Below are 16,247 nucleotides of genomic sequence, written 5' to 3' on the forward strand. Positions count from 1 at the left end.
AAGCCTCTGTCTTTAGATCAGTGTGTTTACTAATGTGCTTTTTTGTCCTTTGTTGTGTATCTTTGGATTATGTTGTGTTGTAAATAAATCCAAACAATCTAAAAGCCATTCTTTTTTAAATCTCCTCATTCTTTGTGCAAGGCTCCTCGTAATGATAGGGCCTGATAGCACCTAATAGGGCCATTATGGGAGGGTCTTTGTGTTTCTCAGGTGTGAAATGCCATACATATTAATGAGAGATCACGCCTCCTCGCATAAAGCTTTCTCAAACAAAATACGTCATACACATTCTAAAAGACTTTATTGACTTATCTGAATGAGTAGTCAGGATGATTCTCACATAGTTTTGGAGCAAATATTCTAGACTATGTGATACAATTTTCAAAAGTCTTGTGAAGAAATAATCAATATGTCTTTTGTGGCCTTATTTCAGAAACTTTTATTTTTAGGTTTTTCAATAACCATGCATAAATAATATTCTCTCAAAAATACAAACATGTACATACATGTTGCTAACATATTATGGTAGCCCCGTTTGTGCTATATAGAGTGAATTTACACCTTTGCCATTAACATGTTTATAAATAACTGAAAAAAGCACAAATGTCAGTGCATGTCAAAACATCCCAAGGGCCCCAAAAACCCCTTGGTCCCCAGAGGGTTAACATTCTTATCACTAAAAGCATTAGGTTTATATACTGTAGCTTTTAGAAGATATTTTCAGACAATTTTATTTTCCATGTTTTCAGTGACAGCAATCAATATGTCTTCAATTTCCAAATGTATAATATATTGCTTCCCTGTAACATTCAGGTGTTTCACTATACTCGCTCCAGCAGGCATTCTTAAGAATGGGTATTTTTTTAGTACATCCTCCACCAGGGCCGGAGTGGGACTCATTTTCAGCCCTGGAGTTTCATGCCTTAGACCGGCCCACTTTAGTTCCCGACTGACTATATTAAACTAATGTAATTAAAACCTCAGTATATAAGCAATAGTGCACTGTTCTGTACAGCCTTGTAATTCATTGTATTTTTCAAAAATATAATTTTATATTCAGTGCAATAGCCGTACACAGGGTTTTATAAATAGAGAGGTCCCAAAAGTGATCTTGCTAGGGGGTTCGGGGGCATATTATTTTTCCACTGTCATTGGCAAAGAACATATGTATATCTGTGTTAAATAGGAATCCATTGTAATAAAGTTATTCTCATTCTGGGCACAGTATGCAATAGGCTAATGCTCTTCCTGCTCTCCTCTCTTATCTCCATCTCCTTCTCTCGTTCTTCTTCTCTCAGTCTCTTTATCTTTACCTGTAAATCTCCCCTTCCCGAAGCTGAGCTTTGATTGATAGTCTTTGCAAACTGATTATTTATGTCGTTCGTTTAAAACTTCTATTGTAAAACAGCTGTTTAGTTTAGCCACTTGGATCTTATCTCGTGAAGCGTCGTGTTGGGATTCGCGCGTGGCTCGTGCCTCTGTGGACATAAATCCTGCTTTGATCGGTCATCTCAAACATTTTGCCATTGCCGACGACCGGTGTTTGAGTGCTGATGATGAGGTCGGTTATCATTGCGATATGATGGGTACGGCCCTGACTCGTAGGCGCTACTATTATCCATGTTTCATATCTCTTATTTTTTGTTCACACATCTCTAACAACTGACTTTTTTTTTTTGTGGGGCTGCGAGAAAATAAATAGTGGGGCTGCGCTGTGACTGGAGCCTATAGGGAAAGCATTCAACCCAGTGCCATGACAACACCGTCCCTCCTGGCCAATAAAACAGACCGGCCCACCGGGAATTCTCCCGGGGCTCCCGATTAGCCAATCCGGGCCTGTCCTCCACAGACATTCCTTCCATGATTTCTCGACGTCTCCAGGAGAATGTTCGTGCCATGCGGTCTTTGACAGTCAATATGTCTGGATGCGTCTTCCGATACTCATTTTGTAGCACGTTTACATGGGCCTCAACAGATGTTGAATCCTCCCCAACACAAGTTTCCTTTGTCAGAACAACAGAAACAGATAATTCTTAGACTGTGACAGATAATGACAGAGACAGATATGCAAAAAGTTTGCACACTCATTGAACAACAAGGTTCCCTTTCGTTGTCACTACAACAAGGTTCCCTTTCGTTGTCACTCCGAGTTCCGTCGGATGACGACGAATGGGGGTTTCGCTTAGAAGCCTATCAACTTCAAAGAATTACAAAACGAGCCAATGGCAAAGAAATGCCATGGGTCTGCGGAATTTGCATGGCGCAACTCCGCCCCACCTCGTGGGTATAAAAGGAGGAAGCCAGCAGAATGCAGATATGTTTTCGCTTCGGAGCCAAGTTAATTCTTCGTTCCTTTAGCCATCTCTGACTTCATCAGCTTTCTACGAGACGAGCAAACTCTCCAGTGTTGGTGTGACGGCGATCTCCCGGCGAGTGCACACTTCCTGCTAATCTGTGCGTGGTTTGCCAGTTGGTGTGTTTCTCCGCGGGCGCTTCAACACAAGTTTTTTTTCTCTAAAGAGCTTGCACGCGGCACGTCTTTTTAAAGATGCCTCGCCCGTGCACTTCTGGTTGCGGTCGACTTGTATCTGACTCTGATGGGCACGAGCGCTGTCTAGTGTGTTTGGGCATTGATCACGCTAGAGCAGCGCTCGTGGATGACTCATGTTCTCTCTGTGGGAACATGACCATCGCAACACTACGATCGAGACTCAGTGACCTCGCAAGAGTGAGAGCCCCTTCATCCACACCCCGATCTAGCGCCTCCACGAGAGGCTCTACTTCGGCTGGTGGCCAGGGTGATCTTAGGGTGACTGTGTGGAACAAAGCGCCGACTATCTGTCCGTGCCCCACAGCACCTTCTTCAGTGTTGCAACCCGCGAGTGTTCAGGGGATTTCCGCGGGACCATCTTCGGGTGCCCCGCGGGTTTCCTTTGGCGCTCCAGAGGAAGATGCAATGTCGATTGCAGCATCACAAGGCGGGTCTGATTCGTCTGGAAGTGACGACTCGTCACAGCTGCCACCTTCGGGTGTGAATACGGCAGTGGCTCAGTCTGATCCAGAGATGACGGCCATGCTTTCCCGGGCGGCCGCGTGCATCGGGTTAGAGTGGACCCCTCCACCCTGTCCCGAGCGCTCGCGGCTGGACGATTGTTTTTGGGTGCAGCTGCTGGTTCCCGTCCGCAGCCTGCCCCAATACCTTTCTTCCCGGACGTGCATGATGAAGTCTCGAAGTCCTGGAAGACTCCCATGTCTTCTCGTGACCGCTCGTTGATTTCATCCGCCTTTCCTCCCCTCGATGGGGCAGCTGCCCGTGGGTACACTGGGCTCCCCTTGGTTGAACGCTCTGTTGCGATGCAACTGTGTCCTCAGAGTGCTTCTTCTCGTGGCAAGCCTAAGCACCCATCCAAAGCCTGTAGGTTTTAGTCTACATTAGTGGCAAAGTCCTACAGAGCGGCGGGACAGGCAGCTGCTTCTCTGCATGCCATGGCCACTCTGCAGATCTACCAGGCCCAGATGCTCAGAGACATGCACAAGGGTAGGACAGACCCAGAGCTCTTTGATGAGCTGCGCGCCGCAACCGACCTCGCTCTCCGGGCGACGAAGGTGACCGCACGCTCCCTGGGTTTGGTGATGTCCACAGCTGTGGTCCAGGAGAGACATCTGTGGCTGAACCTGGCTGACATGAAGGATGCCGAGCGGTCCCGGCTGCTCGACACCCCCATGTCCCAGGCTGGTCTCTTCGGCGGTGCAGTTGAGGACTTCGCCCAACAGTTCTCGACTGCTCAGAAACAGACTGAGGCCATCAAGCACATCCTGCCCCGTCGGCCCGCTGCTGCCTCCACCCAGTCGGCCGGGCAGGTTCCTCAGTCTGTTCGCCGCCGAGGGCGCCCTCCTGCGGCTCCCGCCCCTCCCGCCCGGCCCAAGCAGCAGCCTTCACCCGGGCCCGGTCGTGGAGGAAGCCGCAGGAAGGCGCCCCAGCCCTCTCCAGCCCCGCCCCCCGCTAAACGCCGGGCCAAGCGGCGCTCCTGAGACGGGCTGCTCAGGGATCTTTATGGTTACTTCGCAGGAGGTGGTAGCAGGACCACTCCTTCCCCCGGTGGAGGGCCGGGGGAGAATCTTTTGTTCTCCACTCCCCGCTGCTCACCCCCGGGTGGGCAGCACCCTAATGTGATTAAAGAAAGAAGTGTAACATCCATCCCTGAGCACACAGAGTTCTCGGACGACACGGTGCGCCGCCCCCGGACCGTACCACTCTCATCCTCCTCTTTCGCCAGCCCCCTGGCAGAGGAGACCTCCGTGGAACGTTCGTCTTTCCCTGGTCTCCTCTGTCAGGGCGCGGTTAATGACTGTGCCCCCACACCGGGCCGCTATGCCGTCCACGTCTGGGCCAGTCATTCCGCCTCGCTGCACCACCGATGGGAAGTCTGTGGTTCATATGACCCCGCTGGTACAGTCGTTGGGAGCCTGGCTAGAGCTTCCCAACCTGTCCCGCTGGGTCGCTGGGACGATCAGGCTCGGCTACGCGATTCAGTTCGCGCGGTCTCCTCCCCGCTTCAGGGGAGTCCGCTCCACTTTGGTCGGTGACAATGCCCCTATCATGAGAGCAGAGGTTGCTACCCTACTGGCGAAGGGTACGATCGAGACTGTCCCTCCAGCCGAAATGAGGTCCGGCTTCTACAGCCCGTACTTCATTGTCCCGAAAAAAAACGGTGGGTTACGGCCAATCCTGGACCTGCGCATGCTGAACCGCTCCCTTCACAGGATGCCGTTCAAGATGCTCACCGCCAAACGCATTTTCGAATGTGTGCGGCCCCAGGATTGGTTTGCAGCGATCGACCTCAAGGACGCCTACTTCCATGTCTCCATTCTCCCTCGACACAGACCGTTCCTACGGTTTGCTTTCGAGGGGCAGGCATACCAGTAAGCGGTTCTCCCTTTCGGGCTAGCCCTGTCTCCTCGCGTCTTCACGAAAGTCGTCGAGGCAGCCCTTGTTCCCCTTCGGGAACACGGGGTTCGCATCCTGAACTATCTCGACGACTGGCTGATCCTAGCTCACTCTCGAGACCGGGTTTGCGAACAAAGGGACCTAGTGCTCCGGCACTTAACCCGTCTGGGCCTTCGGGTCAACTGGGAGAAGAGCAAACTTTGCCCCGTGCAGAGGATCTCTTTTCTCGGCATGGACATCGACTCGGTCGCCATGTCCGCACAGCTTACGAGCGAGCGCGCGCAGTCACTGCTGACTTGCCTGAGATAGTTCGAGGGCAAGAGTGCGGTTCCACTGAAACTTTTTCAGAGGCTCCTGGGGCATATGGCATCTGCAGCTGCGGCAACGCCGCTCGGATTGCTTCATATTAGACCGCTTTAGCTTTGGCTTCGCGACCGAGTCCCGAGGTGGGCATGGCAACACGGCACCCTCCGAGTACCAGTTACCCTTGGTCGAACCTCAGTTTTCTACAGGCCGGAGTGCCCCTGGAACGAGCTTTCCGTCATGTTGTTGTAACGACAGATGCCTCTACCACGGCCTGGGGCGCCATGTGCAATAAACGTGCTGCCGCGGGCTCCTGGACAGGACCCCACCGCCTATGGCACATCAATTGCCTCGAGTTGCTGGCTGTACGTCTTGCTCTGCGCCGCTTCCGGGCCGTGCTCAAGAATCAACACGTACTAGTCCGATCAGACAATACCGCCACTGTAGCGTACATCAACCGTCAAGGTGGTCTACCCTCCCGCCGTATGTCGCAACTCGCCCGCCACCTCCTCATATGGAGTCAGAATCATCTGAGGTCGCTTCATGCCATTTATATCCCCGGAGCCCTGAACTGTGCAGCCGACAAGCTCTCACGGCTTCAGCCCCTCCCGGGAGATTGGCGACTCCATCCCCAGTCGGTTCAGCTGATTTGGGACCAGTTCGGGGACGCACAGATAGATCTGTTTGCCTCTCACGACTCGACCCATTGCGCCCTGTATTATTCCCTGACGAGGGCACGCTCGGCACGGATGCACTGGCGCACAGCTGGCCGCGGGGCCGCAAATATGCGTTTCCCCCAGTGAGCCTTCTTGCGCAAGTCCTGCGTAAGGTCAGGGAGAACGAGGAGCAGGTCATTCTGGTCGCGCCGTACTGGTCCACCCGGACCTGGTTCTCCAAACTTGTACTCCTCGCGACAGCACCTCCTTTGCTGATTCCCCATAGGAAGGACCTCCTTTCTCAGGGACGGGGCACCCTATGGCACCCGCGTCCCAATCTTTGGAACCTCCACGTGTGGCTCCTTGACGGGACGAGGCAGGTTTGAGTACCCTACCACCAGCGGTGGTGGCTACCATCACTTCCGCTAGAGCGTCGTCCACGAGACACGTCTATGCGTTGAAGTGGAACCTCTTCGTTAACTGGTGCTCTTCTCACCGAGAAGACCCCCGGAGATGTTCGATCAGTGTCGTGCTTTCCTTCCTGTCTCCCTCCACCCTCAAAGTCTATGTTGCCGCTATCGCCGCACACCATGACCCAGTCGAAGGTAAGTCTGTGGGGAAACACGACCTGATCGTCAGGTTCCTGAGAGGAGTTAGGAAACCTAGGCACTTTGACGGATGTTGGCCCATTCAAATAAGTTGCAATATGACACATAAGCGGTCCAATGGACCGTACACCTGAATTTGGATCCATTTTCCCACTTAAGCGGATGGCGAGTCGGCGTTTTGTCCCTGAGAGTGCAAACGGCGCAATTATTGCGCAATAAGCTGTTGGTTGACACCACCGGGGGCGCTGTTGCACTGCGCGTCCAACAAACGGCCTATTTCGTCCACCTAGGCGCCTATCCTTCATTAATTCGTCCACCTAGCAGCCTAAAGCGCCACCTAGGCGCCTATTCTTCATTAATTCGTCCAGCTAGCAGCCTAAAGCGCCACCTAGGCGCCTATTCTTCATTAATTCGTCCACCTAGCAGCCTAAAGCGCCACCTAGGCGCCTATTCTTCATTAATTCGTCCACCTAGCAGCCTACAGCGCCACCTAGGCGCCTATTCTTCATTAATTCGTCCACCTAGCAGCCTAAAGCGCCACCTAAGTGACTACTCTTCACCGTAGTCTTCCTCTCGTCCTACGAACGGCCTATTCGTCCACCTAGGCGCCTATTCTTCATTAATTCGTCCACCTAGCAGCCTAAAGCGCCACCTAAGTGACTACTCTTCACCGTAGTCTTCCTCTCGTCCTACGAACAGCCTATTCGTCCACCTAGGCGCCTATTCTTCATTAATTCGTCCACCTAGCAGCCTAAAGCGCCACCTAAGTGACTACTCTTCACCGTAGTCTTCCTCTCGTCCTACGAACGGCCTATTCGTCCAACTAGGCGCCTATTCTTCATGAATTCGTCCACCTAGCAGCCTAAAGCGCCACCTAAGTGACTACTCTTCAGTTCCTTGACAGTTGGGCCAATTAAGCACGAAAACGGGTCCGAGGGGCCCCAAACTTCGCACCCTGGTAGCCTAGGGTCCTCACTGCCACATACTAGGAGGACGAGTCCCTAGAGCGCAGGGAAAAAAAATTTTCTCTTCCTTTGTCAAAATCTCTCACAAAGGCTTCTTGCACTCATAGACAGAAAGACCCTCTCCAAAGGGCACAATGAAAAGATAGAGTAGGGTTAAGAAAAAGACTCGAGGCCTACCTAGGACCCTGATATCCACGATCCTTACTCAGGGGCCCCTGGACTACCACCGTGTCAAATTTGGAGCCCCTGCGACCTTTTGGCCCCTGCTTTCCAGACGTCCGTCCTGCAACCTATCCGACGTAGGCTGTTCCTTGACAGTTGGGCCAATTAAGCACGAAAACGGGTCCGAGGGGCCCCAAACTTCGCACCCTGGTAGCCTAGGGTCCCCACTGCCACATACTAGGAGGACGAGTCCCTAGAGCGCAGGGAAAAAATTTTCTCTTCCTTTGTCAAAATCTCTCACAAAGGCTTCTTGCACTCATAGACAGAAAGACCCTCTCCAAAGGGCACAATGAAAAGATAGAGTAGGGTTAAGAAAAAGACTCGAGGCCCACCTAGGACCCTGATATCCACGATCCTTACTCAGGGGCCCCTGGACAACCACCGTGTCAAATTTGGAGCCCCTGCGACCTTTTGGCCCCTGCTTTCCAGACGTCCGTCCTGCAACCTATCCGACGTAGGCTGTTCCTTGACAGTTGGGCCAATTAAGCACGAAAACGGGTCCGAGGGGCCCCAAACTTCGCGCCCTGGTAGCCTAGGGTCCCCACTGCCACATACTAGGAGGACGAGTCCCTAGAGCGCAGGGAAAAAAAATTTCTCTTCCTTTGTCAAAATCTCTCACAAAGGCTTCTTGCACTCATAGACAGAAAGACCCTCTCCAAAGGGCACAATGAAAAGATAGAGTAGGGTTAAGAAAAAGACTCGAGGCCCACCTAGGACCCTGATATCCACGATCCTTACTCAGGGGCCCCTGGACAACCACCGTGTCAAATTTGGAGCCCCTGCGACCTTTTGGCCCCTGCTTTCCAGACGTCCGTCCTGCAACCTATCCGACGTAGGCTGTTCCTTGACAGTTGGGCCAATTAAGCACGAAAACGGGTCCGAGGGGCCCCAAACTTCGCACCCTGGTAGCCTAGGGTCCCCACTGCCACATACTAGGAGGATGAGTCCCTAGAGCGCAGGGAAAAAATTTTTCTCTTCCTTTGTCAAAATCTCTCACAAAGGCCTCTTGCACTCATAGACAGAAAGACCCTCTCCAAAGGGCACAATGAAAAGATAGGGTAGGGTTAAGAAAAAGACTCGAGGCCCACCTAGGACCCTGATATCCACGATCCTTACTCAGGGGCCCCTGGACTACCACCGTGTCAAATTTGGAGCCCCTGCGACCTTTTGGCCCCTGCTTTCCAGACGTCCGTCCTGCAACCTATCCGACGTAGGCTGTTCGTTGACAGTTGGGCCAATTAAGCACGAAAACGGGTCCGAGGGGCCCCAAACTTCGCACCCTGGTAGCCTAGGGTCCCCACTGCCACATACTAGGAGGACGAGTCCCTAGAGTGTAGGGAAATTTTTGACACCCACCTAGGACCCTGAAACCCGGGATCCTGAACCGGGGGCCCCTGGACTACCACCGTGTCAAATTTGGAGGAAATTACTGAAAAGAGGTGCCTAGGTGGATGAATAGGCTGTTCGCCGGATGAGAGGAAGACTACGGTCAAGTGTAGTCAATTAGGTGGCACTTAAGGCTACTAGGTGGACGAATTACTGAAAAATAGGTGCCTAGGTGGATGAATAGGCTGTTCGCCGGATGAGAGGAAGACTACGGTCAAGTGTAGTCAATTAGGTGGCACTTAAGGCTACTAGGTGGACGAATTACTGAAAAATAGGTGCCTAGGTGGATGAATAGGCTGTTCGCCGGATGAGAGGAAGACCACGGTGAAGAGTAGTCACTTAGGTGGCACTTAAGGCTGCTAGGTGGACGAATTACTGAAAAATAGGTGCCTAGGTGGATGAATAGGCTGTTCGCCGGATGAGAGGAAGACCACGGTGAAGAGTAGTCACTTAGGTGGCACTTTAGGCTGCTAGGTGGACGAATTCATGAAGAATAGGCGCCTAGTTGGATGAATAGGATGTTCGCCGGATGAGAGGAAGACCACGGTGAAGAGTAGTCACTTAGGTGGCACTTTAGGCTGCTAGGTGGACGAATTCATGAAGAATAGGCGCCTAGTTGGATGAATAGGCTGTTCGCCGGATGAGAGGAAGACCACGGTGAAGAGTAGTCACTTAGGTGGCACTTTAGGCTGCTAGGTGGACGAATTCATGAAGAATAAGCGCCTAGGTGGATGAATAGGCTGTTCGCCGGATGAGAGGAAGACCACGGTGAAGAGTAGTCACTTAGGTGGCACTTTAGGCTGCTAGGTGGACGAATTCATGAAGAATAAGCGCCTAGGTGGATGAATAGGCTGTTCGCCGGATGAGAGGAAAACCAAGGTGAAGAGTAGTCACTTAGGTGGCACTTTAGGCTGCTAGGTGGACGAATTCATGAAGAATAAGCGCCTAGGTGGATGAATAGGCTGTTCGCCGGATGAGAGGAAAACCAAGGTGAAGAGTAGTCACTTAGGTGGCACTTTAGGCTGCTAGGTGGACGAATTCATGAAGAATAAGCGCCTAGGTGGCGCTTTAGGCTGCTAGGTGGACATAGTTATTAGGAATAGGCGCTTAGGTGGCACTTTAGGCACTTCGGGGGACAGGAATAGGGAACCTGGCCCCCTAGTGGTGGAAAAAACATCCTACGAAGTGCATACGGTTCCGTAAACCAAATACTGAGGGGAAACCATTCATACACGTTGGACCTAGGATCCGGAATGGTGCCTTTTCATCCCTTTGTCCCACTATTGCACCATATGGCAACTTATATGAACTAGCAAAAATCCACAGACTGCATATTAGTCCTAGTGCTATATATGGTACATGACACCATGGAATAACCTAAATGACAGCCCGTTGACGCGAATCCCTAAGCGCTGCGCGCCGGCCCCTAAAAAATTTTTGGCCCCCAAACGACGCATATGGTTCGATGCGGCCTCACCCCCTGAGCCCGGGGACGGTGGTCCCGTCTCCGGAGACCCTCCAGGGGCCCCGGGGCGGGGCAAAATTGCCCTAAAAGGGCTTTTACAGATAAGTCACAGGGAGGATGCATTACAATAAAAGGTCATATTTCATAATTACAGTGGTTGTATGTGGTCAAACCTACTGTACACCACACAGGGGACACACCACAACACACGGATGTACATTTCAGCTATTATTTATGAAAAATTAGCATAATACTCAACTGTCCGTGGGGAAGCCTATAGGGCACCCGTCAAATAGGTTACAGGATGGATGCTGTTTTTTTAACCGGATGGATCTCGAGAACCAAGCCGACTTTGAGCTCCATACTCTTGGGTCATGTGGGGCCCATGTGCCCCTACCCATGCCCGGAGTTTGGAGCTCAAAGTCGGCGTGGTTTCCGAGATACACCCGGTCAAACTCCCATCTTTTACCGGGCATAACTCAGGAACCAAGCCGACTTTGGGCTCCATACTCTTGGGTCATGGGGGGCCCATGGGTCCCTACCCACGCCCGGAGTTTGGAGCTCCAAGTCGGCTTGGTTTCCGAGATACACCCGGTCAAAATTCCACAGGAAGTTGCCATATCTCGAGAACCAAGCCGACATTCGGATCCATTCTCGGGGGTCTTGGGGGGACCATAAGTACCTACCCACACCCGGAGTTTGGAGCTCCAAGTCGGCATGGTTTCCGAGATACACCCGGTCAAAATCCCACAGGAAGTTGCCATATCTCGGGAGCCAAGCCGACTTGGGGCTCCATACTCTTGGGTCATGGGGGGCCCATGGGTCCTTACCCACGCCCGGAGTTTGGAGCTCCAAGTCGGCTTGGTTTCCGAGATACACCCGGTCAAAATTCCACAGGAAGTTGCCATATCTCGAGAACCAAGCCGACTTTCGGATCCATTCTCGGGGGTCTTGGGGGGCCCATAAGTACCTACCCACACCCGGAGTTTGGAGCTCCAAGTCGGCGTGGTTTCCGAGATACACCCGGTCAAAGCTGGACAGGAAGTGGCCGTATCTCAAAAACAAAAAGGCCCAGAAGCTGGTAACGGTGGGGTCCGAACGGTCCCTAGAGGCCCCCCTTACGCCCGGAGTTTGGAGCTCCAACTCGGCTTAACTCCCAAGATACACCTGGTTATACATAAGGGACTTTTGGACAAAACGGTCTATATCTCGGAAATGACGGACCCCAGCGGATCGTCCTTCGGGGCAGTGAGGGGGCCCTAGGGGCCCTCTCAGACCCCAGAGTCCTGAGCCTCTAGGACCCTTCCTTCTGAAGTGCACCCTTTCCTGTTGGCCCCCGTATCTCGGCCTGTGGGGGCGCTAGAAGCTCGGGCTAGGGCGCGTTGGAAAGGGCCCCTGGGGACCTTACTTTGACCCGAGGTTGGTGTCGCTAGGCCGCCCTGTCCCCGAGTTATAGCTTTTCAAAGTTCGGAGCCCACCTGTAACTAATTCGACAGAGCCCCTATAGGCTTCCTCCTGGACTGTACATTAATGGGTCATATTTCATGAATACATTGGTTTTATGATGTGAAACCTACTGTACACCACACAGTGGACACTACACAACACACTCATATACATTTCAGCCTTTAATTATACACAATTTGCATCATTTTCAACTGTCAACAGAACGCCTATAGGGCTGCCGTCAAATAGGTTGAAGGTTGGATGCTGTTTCTGACTTAGACATTTTCAGCCAGTGAATCCCCGTAATTCAACACATGTGTTGAAGGCCAGTGAGTAACGTACCTACCCACACCCGGAGTTTGGAGCTCCAAGTCGGCGTGGTTTCCGAGATACACCCGGTCAAAATCCCATCTTTGACCGGGCATAACTCAGGAACCAAGCCGACTTTGGGCTCCATACTCTTGGGTCATAGGGGACCCATGGGTCCCTATCCATGCCCGGAGTTTGGAGCTCAAAGTCGGCGTGGTTTCCGAGATAGACCCGGTCAAACTCCCATCTTTGACCGGTCATAACTCAGGAACCAAGCCGACTTTGGGCTCCATACTCTTGGGTCATGTGGGGCCCATGGGTCCCTACCCATGCCCCGAGTTTGGAGCTCAAAGTCGGCGTGGTTTCCGAGATACACCCGGTCAAATCTGGACCGGAAGTGGCCGTAACTCTGGAACGAAGCCGACTTGGGTCTCCATTCTCTGGGCTCTTTGGGGGCCCATGGGTACCTCCCCATACCCGGGGTTTGGAGCTCAAAGTCGGCGTGGTTTCCGAGATACACCCGATCAAAGCTGGACCGGAAGTGGCCGTATCTCGGAAATGGAAGGGCCCAGGAGCTGGGGATGGTGGGTTCTCAAGGGGCCCTATGGGCACCCATCAGGCCCGGAGTTTGGAGCTCCAACTCGGCTTAACTCCCAGGATACACCCGGTAATACATAAGGGACTTTTGGACAAAACGGTCTATATCTCGGAAAGGAAGAGGCCCAGCGGACCGTACTTCGGGGCGGTGAGGGGCCCCTAGGGGCGCTCTCAGACCCCAGAGTCCCGAGCCTCTGGGACCCTTCCTTCTGAAGAGCATTCTTTTCTGTTGGCCCCCGTATCTCGGCCTGTGGGGGCGCTAGAAGCACGGGCTAGGGCGCGTTGGAGAGGGCCCCTCTGGAGCCTACTTTGACCCGAGTTTGGTGTCGCTAGGCGGCCGGGTCCCCGAGTTATAGCCGTTCAAAGTTTGGAGCCAACCTGCAACTTATTCGACAGAGCTCCTATAGGCTTCCTCCCGGACCGTGCATTAATGGGTCATACAGCATTAGATAGTTTTACTTTAAATTATACATTTAGTTCTCTAGTATATTTTGAAGTAAGACACTGTTTAATGCACTGATTGTACATGCATTGCATAGTGACTTACTTTAAATTATACATTTAGTTCTCTAGTATATTTTGAAGTAAGACACTGTGTAATGAAGTGATTGTACATGAATTGCATAGTGACTTACTTTAAATTATACAGCATTAGATAGTGACTTACTTTAAATTATACATTTAGTTCTCTAGTATATTTTGAAGTAAGACACTGTTTAATGCACTGATTGTACATGCATTGCATAGTGCTTACTTTAAATTATACAGCATTAGATAGTTTTACTTTAAATTATACATTTAGTTCTCTAGTATATTTTGAAGTAAGACACTGTTTAATGAAGTGATTGTACATGCATTGCATAGCTGAAACAAAGAAAACACATAATTAAACAGTATTACTTCAAAATATACTAGAGAACTAAATGTATAATTTAAAGTACGTCACTATCTAATGCAGTCTGTGCAAAATGATGAGCGACAGTGACAGCGGTGTTGTCACATCAGGAGTGAGTGATGTGGTAAGTGTAGAAATAAGTATTGATAGAAAATGCTTTGTTGTTTGGCCAAATCTTAATCTTTATTAACTTGGTTTATAACAAATTAAAGCTTGTGGTAATAATTCACATTTCATTTATTTTTTCAATGTTTTTTTTCTTCCCCAAGGCAACCACTGTGATTATAAGCCGCACTGTGAGTACACTTGTAATTAACAGTGCCTCTGTTTTAGACAGAGATTATCGTATGATGTGCAGTTGGACAGATGTTGTATTGTGTTATTTTGCAGGACAGTGAACACCCATCCTCCTCGGAGGAGATCATAGGAGGAGGTAATATTCCTCCTCCTCCTCCTCCTCCTCCTCTTCCTCCTCCCCCTCCCCCCAACAGCCCCAATTTGCCCCGCCATCCGCCCCGCCATGCGCCCCCATGTCCTCCACGGCCTCTTCCTCATGCTTTTGATGAGGTATGGACATATTCAATGTAGGCTGTCAAACTCTCAAGTTGCAATTGTGTGTTGTTAATTTTTCGTTTGATTTTTATTTCTCTCCAGTATTTTGCAGACGACGAAGAGGAGGAGGACGACTGATTATTTGTTTTAAATAAAAATAAAAATTGTATATATCATTATGGTCTACTATTCTCATTTTTTACAAATATACTTTAAAACTATTTGTTTGCCTGAAAATCTATATAATATATTATATAATGCTGTATTTCTGATCAAGTAAATACATTCTGGTCTCTAGGATATTTTGATAGCATATTGCATACATTGCATAGTGACTTACTTTAAATTATACAGCATTAGATAGTGATTTACTTTAAATTATACATTTAGTTCTCTAGTATATTTTGAAGTAAGACACTGTTTAATGCACTGATTGTACATGCATTAGATAGTGACTTACTTTAAATTATACAGCATTAGATAGTGAGTTACTTTAAATGATACATTTAGTTCTCTAGTATATTTAGAAGTAAGACACTGTTTAATGAAGTGATTGTACATGAATTGCATAGTGAATTACTTTAAATTATACAGCATTAGATGGTGAGTTACTTTAAATTATACATTCTGGTCTCTAGTAGATTTTGAAGTAAGACACTGTTTAATGCACTGATTGTACATGCATTGCATAGTGACTTACTTTAAATTATACAGCATTAGATAGTGATTTACTTTAAATTATACATTTAGTTCTCTAGTATATTTTGAAGTAAGACACTGTTTAATGCACTGATTGTACATGCATTGCATAGAGACTTACTTTAAATTATAAAGCATTAGATAGTGAGTTACTTTAAAGTATACATTTAGTTCTCTAGTATATTTTGAAGTAAGACACTGTTTAATGCACTGATTGTACATGCATTGCATAGTGATTTACTTTAAATTATACAGCATTAGATAGTGAGTTACTTTAAATTAGGGCCCAAGCCTTGAAAAGGCGAAGGCCCTATTGTTTTCCTAAGGATTATTATTTATTATTATTATTATTATTAGGGCCCAAGCCTTGAAAAGGCGAAGGCCCTATTGTTTTCCTAAGGATTATTATTAGGGCCCAAGCCTTGAAAAGGCGAAGGCCCTATTGTTTTCCTAAGGATTATTATTAGGGCCCAAGCCTTGAAAAGGCGAAGGCCCTATTGTTTTCCTTAGGATTATTATTATTATTATTATTATTATTATTATTATTATTATTATTATTATTTTATCGACTATTCGGGCACTTTTGGGGCTCTTAACGTGCACGAAAACTCTTGAAACTTTGCACACTGGTCAGAACCCGCGGCCATCAGGGCCGGGCTGAAGCTGGTACCCGGGCGTGGCAGGGGGGCTCGACAGCGCCCCCTGGAACGGGGTCCGAAAACTTGATCCATAAATCAAACACGCTTCCATGTAATAATATGAAACTCGGTACACATATAGATCTCATCGGTTCATATATCCTTTGTACTTTTACTTTTTACCCCAGCCCAACAGGAAGTCGGCTATTATGGTTTGTTTGGAAGCGTATGCCCCTGGAATTCGATATACTCCTCCTAGAGAATTCAACCAATCGCAAGGAAACTCGGTCAGCATGATGTCAAGACATTGAGGATGAAAAATTGCCAGGGGATTTTTCATATCTCGAACGGTTTGGCCGTGGCGAGGAAACAAATTTATGGCGAATAATGGAAACAGGAAGTGTGTTATAACTTCTGCATACATTAACTGATCTTGATGAAACTTCAACAGTATGTTCGCTGTAAGAGGCCGATCACATGGATGTGACTATTGTGAGTCAAAGTTATAGCGCCACCAACTGGCAGCAGGAAGTGTGTCACTTTCTAAATGCTTTTGAC

The sequence above is a fragment of the Rhinichthys klamathensis genome, unplaced genomic scaffold (assembly GCF_029890125.1).
Source record: "Rhinichthys klamathensis goyatoka isolate OS25496 unplaced genomic scaffold, OSU_Roscu_1.1 h1tg000445l_1, whole genome shotgun sequence".
Lineage (NCBI taxonomy): Eukaryota > Metazoa > Chordata > Actinopteri > Cypriniformes > Leuciscidae > Rhinichthys > Rhinichthys klamathensis.